The sequence below is a fragment of the Marmota monax genome, unplaced genomic scaffold, assembly GCF_021218885.2.
Source record: "Marmota monax isolate L192 unplaced genomic scaffold, Marmota_monax_Labrador192_F-V1.1 WCK01_AAM20220418_F8-fsc00022, whole genome shotgun sequence".
NCBI lineage: Eukaryota > Metazoa > Chordata > Mammalia > Rodentia > Sciuridae > Marmota > Marmota monax.
This window is the reverse complement of record NW_026695215.1, coordinates 8,910,048-8,918,948: the sequence shown is the minus strand read 5'-3', so window position 1 is coordinate 8,918,948 and position 8,901 is coordinate 8,910,048.

Genomic DNA, 8,901 nt, shown 5'->3' with positions numbered 1-8,901 from the left:
GGTTTATGCATCACATATGATATTTAACATTCATCTTTTTACCAATGGTACTCCAGTTGCTTTGGTATTAATTATTGAAAAAAAAAGTTATCCTCCACCAAAATTTCTTGTTCACTTTTGTCCCAAATCATTTATTTTGTGACCATATTTCTATATATATATGTTCCTCCGTCAGTCTGTGTGTCCATCACTCCACGAATATCACACCTTTTACATCCTTAAATCTGGTATGATTCTTAGACTGATTCTGTCCATCTTACGGTTTTTCAGAATTGTTTTGGTTATTATGATTTCTTTTTTTTCCCATGTAAACTTTTCAATAATCTCATAAAAATATATTCATATTTTTTAAAAAGTATGTTAAGCTTCTTATCTGTTGAGAGAATTGGCATCTTTCCTATATAAACTTTCAGCACAGCATATGTCTCTATTTATCACTTAATATTTTACCTCCTTCAACAGCATTGTTTAATTTTCAGCATAAAAGTGCTATACATGTAATAATGTACTTACGTATTTCATAAATTTGATGTTTTTACCTTCAGATGTTCATTGCCAGTACACAAAAGTGCACCTGATTTTTGCATATTTATCTTATATTTTGACAAATAACTGGATTTACTTATGAAGTTTACAATTTTTTTTTTGTAGACTTCTTGAATTTTCTGTGTTAAGGTCTGTAAACAAGTCAGGATGGGGCCTGGCATTTTGCCAGAGGGAGTGGTTTGTGAAGTAATGCCAGCAAGCCATTAAGTGTGGAGATTCCTTATTTGTTGACTGCTGTATCTAGTTTATGCTAATTAAGATAAGCTGTGTGGAATGTATAAATACCTCTGTTGTCCTACAATAAACGGCTTCCACTCCTGCTGTATTGATCTACACAAGTCATTCGTCACCCCCCGGTTATTTTGCCCAGCCAGCCGAGCTGTGGCAGATGGTGGCCCGTTACGGGGAGCCCCGGGACACTCGTGACAAAAAAAAAAAAAAAAGCTGCCCGTCCATAGATAGGACGTCCCTAGGCAGATAGGGCGAGAGGAAAAATGGCCATTTCGAGAAAATGGAGAAGATCGATACAGTATGTTTGTGTCTTGTTTTGTCTTGAAATGTTGTATTGTCTTTGTGATAAAAATATGGAAGGGGTATTAAGTAAATTACTAAGGGAAGAAGGCACCCCAGTGGAACCAAGAATAGTTAGGGCATGTGTTGATGGAAGCCCAGGAACTCTAGTCAGAAAGAAGAAAGTTCAGAGGAGGAAGGATTATCAGGAAAAAGGTTGCAGCAAAAGGCTGTTACTGAATACTTTTCGTTACCGGAGGGTTTACTAAATAATTTTATATATGAACTGAGACATGAATGATGTGAATAATCTTCATTCACTTGTTAATATGGAAGACTATTTTGATTGATTTTTTTAAAATATTGAACCAGGGTTACATTGTTGAAACAAAGCCCAATTGGTCATGGTGTATAATTATATATATCATATATTTATATATGCACATAATTATATATGTACACTTTATTATATTTAATAGTTATTATATATGCACTCATATATATATATGTGTTTGTATATATTTATATGTGTGTATATATATATATATATATATATACAAACACATATATATTTGTATATATATATATATACAAACACTATATATATATATATATATATATATATACACAAATATATATATATACAAACACACACACATATATATATCTGAATTCTATTTGGAGGCCTGTATTATCAAGAAATGCTGGTATGTAATTTCCTTTTTGTCATACTGGTTTTGGTATCAGAATAATGTTAACTTTATTAAAGTATATATTTCCTGTTCTTGAATTTTCTGGAAAAGATGATATGGAATAAATTCTTTCACATTTGGTAGAATTCTTCAGTGAGATGATCTAGACCTACAAATTTCCTTTGGAGGAGTTTTAAAATTATGAATCCAATTCTCTTAAAAGTGATGAAACTATTCACATTATTTACTTCCAATTACGTGAATTGCTATGTTTTGTATTTTTTTGAGGCAATGGTCCATTTTGTCTAACTGTTAAATTTATGTGCATTGAACTCCTTTTTGAACTTTCAGACATGTGCAGAATCTGTACAGTTATCCCTTCTCCATTCCTGGTATTAGTAATCTGTCTTGTCTTTCTTTGTCTTGTCTGAAGTTTATCAGTTTTACCAGTCTTTCAAAAAAGGAAAAGAACATTTGTTTCATTGACATTCTCTGTTGTTCTTTGTTTTCAATTTTAGTGATTTTGCTCTTATCTTTTTTTCCCTCTTTTGTTTCACTCTTCTTTTTATAGGTTTCTGTGATGAAAGTTTAGATCACTGAGATTAGTCCTTCTGTCTTTCTTAGTATGCCTTTGGTGCTATAGATTTTCTCTCAGCATGGCTTGAGCTGTGTCCCACAAATTTTGATGTCTTATTTTCAATTTTATTCAATTCAATGTATTTTTAAAATTTCTGTTCAGACTTTTTTGGATCCCTGTGCTACATATAAATGTTCTGTTTCTTTCTAAATATTTTGAGATTTATTTAGTTTTTATCTCTGTATGATTAATATTTAGTTTAATCTTTTTGTTATCAGAGAGCACAATTTATGATTTCAATCATTTAAAACTTGTGGTCCAATCTGAAGTCTATCTTGATATATGTTGTATAGAAACTTGAATGGAATGTATATTCTTCTCTAGTTTTTTGGAGGGTTATAAATGTTAACTAGATTAGACAATAATGTTGAATTCCTTCTTCTTGGGTTATTTTTGTGTCCATTTTTCTACCAATTTTTGAGAAAAAGGTGTTTTGATTTTCATACATATTTTGCTATTCCTTCATTTGGTTCTATCAGTTTAAACTTCACATATTTTGCAGTTTTTTTTTCATGGAAACACACTTAGAATTACTATACATTAATAGATGGACACTTTATATAAAATCTCTTTACATCTCTAGTAATTTTCTTTGCTTTGAAATAGCATTTATGTGTTTATAAATATAACTTCATTTTTCAAATATAACTTAGGGGATTCTGTCAATAGCACAATGTAGTTGGGAGAAGAACAGTAATAGAACATAGAAAAATTAAAATTACCTAGTTTTAAAAAGAGATAAAGATTGAATAGATGAATATGGATGGCAATTAAAACTTATTTCTCCTCAATAATTGATAGAATCATTAGACATAAAAACCACAAGGATGAAGAACTCAACATTATTTGTTAATAGGATCCAATTTTCTTTGAATAATATTTGCATGGTGCATCTTTTTCCAACTTTTAATTTTTAACTTTTCCTTTCAACTGGTTATGTATAATGAGTTTCTTGTAGAAAGCATATAGTTGGGTCAAACTTTTAATACTACTGCTAATCCTTGCCTTTTCATTGTTGTAGTTTTCTTCTTTATATTTACGGTGATTAATAGAATAGGGCTTATATCTGTTATTTTTATTTTTTTTTTTAAATTTTTTCTCCCTGATTTTTTCTGTTTTCTTCCTCTTGTCTTTTGTTGATTACCTTAAATTTTTTTGAATTTCCTTTTGATTTATCTTTAGTCTTTTTGATATATTTCTTTATGCAGTGTTTTAGTGGTTGCTTTAAGGATTACATTATGTGCAGATAACTTAGAATCCACTGGTGTAATTTTACCAATTTTTTCCTTATCTCCTTTTATTATCCTTTCCCATACAATTGTTTTACATATGTTTAGAAACATCAGATAGTGTTATTGTCTTTGTGCTGAAAATAATAACATATTTAATTTACCTCAAAAGGTAAATTAAAACCTATTGTATTTTCTCAGATTTTTCCATATTTTTCTTTCCTTCTTGGTGTTTCAGAGTTCCTTCTCTTATTTTTTTTTTTAATTTTCTTTTAGAGAATCTTCCTTAGTTATTCTTTTAAGGTAGGTCTGTTGGTGGCACATTCTCTTGCTTTTCCTTTATTTGAGATTGCCTTTATGTTACCTTCATTCATAAAGGGTATTTTAAGTGGATATAAGTTTCTTTGACAGTTCTTTTATTCCAGCATTTAAAATGATTGACTACTTTCTTCTGTCTTCTCTGCTTTCTGATGAGAAAACTGCTGTCTTTCAATTTTTCTCCCTATTTATCTGGCTATTTTCAAGACACTTTATATTTAATTTTCAGATGCATAATTACAATGTGTCTTGGCATGGATTTCTTTGGTTTATCTTATTTGGGATTTGCTCAAGTTCTTCAATCTGTAGCTTTATGTTTCTTTCCAAATACAAGGAGTTTTCAGTAAATCTTTCTGTATGTACTTTTTCAGCCTGGTTCTCCAGGACGTTTGTGAAGAGAAAGTTATATATTTATTGTTATTATTATTTCACAGGTCCTGGAATTCTGTTTTTCTTTTTCAAACTATTTTATATCTATTTAAGATTGGGTGTTTTCTGTTTTTTTCTATGGTTTAGTAACTGTTATCCCTCCTGTACCTTAATTGTGCTCTTGTTTCAATCTACTATTTCTATTTTTGTTAAATCTATTTCTACATATTTAATATCTATAATATTGCTTAAAATTGAAAGTGATTTCTTTAAAAAATATCTATTTTCTACTTTTTGCCATTATGTGAACAAAACTGATACATGTTGGTTTGATTCCAGTAATTTTAAGAAGTTGTCTATTTAAATAATTTTGGCATAGATTATTTTGCATTTTTAAATTTTTCTTTCAACCATGATTTTATTGCTACAAAATTAGAAAGAGAAGAAAATGTGCAGTTAACCTGCTGAACAATAAGCAGTACCCCACCATCTCTACCACCATAACTACCATCATACCTATAGAGAAAACTGAGAATAAATTGTGTTTTCCAGTAGGTTTATGGTTGTTTTTTTACTTTCATTGCTAATTTTTAAAATGCAACTAGATTTAGCAAAATAAAAAGACCCCAAATGAAGCAGCTTTATGACACATCTCATATGGACTCTGATGTTAAACTTATTTGTATATAAATATTCTATATTTTAGCCAGTCGTAGCAGTTCATAATTAGAGCTTCTATTGAATTCAGAATCTACTTTCTAGTATTTTCTCCTGATAAAATGCTATGACAAAGATAAAAAGGTTAGTTTTGAGAATTAGAATTACGAAGTTCATTAGTTTTTTTTTTTTTCTTTAACTTTTAAATTTTGAGTTAATTGTAGGCTGGGTGGTGTGGTGCACGCCTGTAATCCCAGTGGCTCCGGAGGCTGAGGCAGGAGGATTGAGAGTTCAAACCCAGCCTCCGCAAAATTGAGGCTCTAAGCAACTCAGTGAGACCCTGTTTCTAAATAAAACTCAAAATAGGGCTAGGGATGTGGTTCAGTGGTGAAGTGCCCCTGCATTCAATCACCAGTATCTCCCCCAAAAAAGATTTTGACTTAATTGTAGATAAATATGCAATTATGAAAGACAATACAGAGACAAGGACCCCATGGATGCTTTACCTAGATTTCCCTAATCATAACATGCTGCTCCTTATTCTCTCTCCTCCTACAGTAATTTTTGTTTGGATATTAAGAGCCACACAGTATACATTGGGTTTAATGCTGATGCAGTGTCCTCCAGATTTTCTCAATAGTCATAATTCCTTCAATTACTTATATCTTATCTCCAGGTGACATTATCATTTCATTATAGTTTCAAGTGGAGACATTTTATTTTGTGATTATCTTTTTATTATTAATTTTGCTGTAATCAAAGAATTTGGCCAGTATGAATCATGATTTTGGGAATTTAAAGCTTTATTTGTGTTTGAAGGTAATAAAAGCTGTTTTCTAGATCAAGATGATTGTTTTGTATTTCAGTTCAGAATATCCTAATATGTTTTTGTATATCTGGTGTTGAATGAAGCAAATTTAGAACTCTTGTGATGATGAGAATTTGCCAATTTTCCTTTCATTTTTCTATCAGTTTGTGTTTATGTTGTTTGATCAGATGTTAACATGTAGCTGAAGCACTGAAATATTTAGTTCATATAAATTCAAGATAATTGGGGCTGGGATTGTGGCTCAGTGGTAGAGCGCTCGCCTAATACGTGTGAGGCCCTAGGTTTGATCGTCAGCACCTCATAAAAATAAATAAATAAAATAAAGGTATTGTGTCCAACTACAACCAAAAAGTAAATATTTTTTAAAAATTCAAGATAATTGCATATTTTTTGTAAGATGAGTCCTTATCAACTTTTATATACTTGATGCATAATTTTTTTGCATGAAGACTATTTTAAATGATTTTCATTTTATTTCCCCCTTTTCTAAAATTAGTCCTGTCCATATTTTAAAAAGTATTTTAAGCCTATGTGTAATTACTTTTATGTTAATTTCACATTTGTATTTCATTTTTAAAATCTAGTCCATCTTTCTCAAATTGGTAAGAATATCTACCAAAGTCTATAAATAATATTATAATTAGTCATGGGAAACTTGAAGTTTTCCACTAAGAATAGTAAATTATTTAGATGTTCCCTCTTACCACTGCTTTTCAAAATCATATTGGAAGTCATTGCAAATGCAATAAGATAAAAAGGAGTTAAAATATACCCAGAACAGAAAGGAAGAAATGAAAAGGTATTTGTAGATGGCATGGTTGGATATGCAGAAAATCTGAAAACATAGTCAGACACCTCCTAGTACTAGTAAACCTTTGTAGCAAATAGCAGTGTACAAGATTAACACACAGAAGTCAATAACTTTCCTATATAAGGGATGAACAAATGGAATTTGATTGAAGTTAATCAATCAATTAATTAATTGAATTTAATATAATATTGTTTACATTAGTGTCTGAAAAATCTTAAACTTAGACATGAATCTAATCAAGACCTCTATGATGCAAACTACAAAACTGTGATTAAAGAAATCAAAGAAAAACTAAAAAGTTGGAAAGATATTCCATGTTCATAGATGGGGAATCTCAGTATTGTGAGTTGTCAGTTCTTACCAATAGGTAATTTCAATCCAAATTCCAGCACATTATTTGGAGGATATTAACAAATGGATTCTACAGTTTGTATGGAGAGGCAAAGACCCAGAATGGCCAATGTGGTAGTGAAAAAGAAGAACAAAGATGGAGGGCTGACACTGTCCAACTTCAACCCCATATTATAAAACTACTGTAATCAAGACAATATGCTTTGGGGAAGAATAAACAAATAGATTAATGGAATAAAAAAGGGAAATAAACCCACATAAATATAGTCAGCAGATACTTGACAAAGGAAGGAAAGCAATCCCAGAGAAAGAACATATAGTCTTTTTAAGAAACAATTCTGGAATACAAGGGCCACTTGCATGTTAAAAAATAAATAAATTAACACACAGACTTTACATTCTCCATGAAAAATACATAAAATGAACCATAGATCTAAAGCTGAAATCCACAACTTAAACTTCTAGAAAATATCAGGAGAAATATAAATGACTGTGGGTTTAGAGATGGCTTTTTAGGAACAAAACCAATGACGTGATCCATGGGAGAAAGAGTTGAAAAGCCAGACTCCATTAAAATTAAAGTTTTCTGTTTGTTATTTTTTGTTTACCATTTTTTTTTGGACACATTTAAGATGATGAATCAAAGAAAGCCACAAACTGGGATAAAGTATTTGCAAAAAGCATATCTGATAAGGGACAACTCTTCAAAATATTCAGAAAAAATCAAAACTCGACAATAATAAAGCAAATAACCCAGTTAATAAACGAATGGAAAACCTTAGCAGACACCTTGCCAGATGTATTAGTCAGGGTTCTCTAGAAGAACAGAATCAATAGGAGTATAATTATAAAAAGGAGATTTATCAGGTTGGCTTACACAATCAGAAGCTAGATAGTCCACAATGGCCATGTGCAGGCTGGAGAGCTGGAGGATCCAGTAGCTACACAGTCCAAGAAGCTGAAGCCCCAGAACAAGAGGGATCAATGGTGCTACCCTAGTCCAAGACTGAAGGTTTCTGGAGAATCACTGGCAGAGTCCACTTTGAAAGAGTGAAGAAGCAAGAGTCCAAAATCCTCAGATGATTGCAGGAGCAATCAAGAACCTATTCAAGAAGAATCAAGCTGCCATATGCTGCTGCTTCCTTGTTCTTCCAACTTTTATTCCATCCAAGCCATCATCCAATTGGCTGATGCTGCTCACACAGAGGGAGGGTCTCCACTTCAGTTGGCTGTCTCACAGGCCAATCACTCCTAGACACACCCTCATAGATACACCCATAATCCTCTGAATCCTGGGCATCTCTTAATCCAATCAAGTTGACAATACAAATTGACCATTACACCAGAGCTGACATACTGCACTGATAAACTGTGAAGGAAAGTTTGTATGTATGTCATCAGGGAACCGCAAATTAAAACAACAGTATGATCAATACACATCTACTAGGCCAAAATCCAGAACACTGACACCATCAGATGCCAAGATTATGTAAACCTAAAGGAAGTTTCCTTGCTGCTGGAAGTCAAAACAGTCCCACCACTTTGAAAGACAGTAAGACAGTTTGTGATCTCTCACAAGACTCAACATTCTTACCATGTGACCCAGAAATCACACTCAGTAATTACCACAAAAAGTTGTAAACTTATGTCCACACAGAAACCTTCATGTGGATGTTTATAGCAGCTTTGTTTATAATTCTTGAAACTTGAAAGCATCAAAGTCGTTTTTTAATAGGTAAATAGATAAATAAACTGTGGTGCATCTTGGTTATGGGAGGCTATATACTGATAAAAGGAAATGAGTTATCAAGCCATGGAAAGACATGGAAGAAACTTAAGTGCATGCTGCTAAGTGGAAGAAGCCAGTTTGACAAGGTTGTGTGCTCATGATTACAGTTGTGTGAACATCTTGAGCAGACAGAACTGTGGAGACAGTACAGAAATTAGTGGCT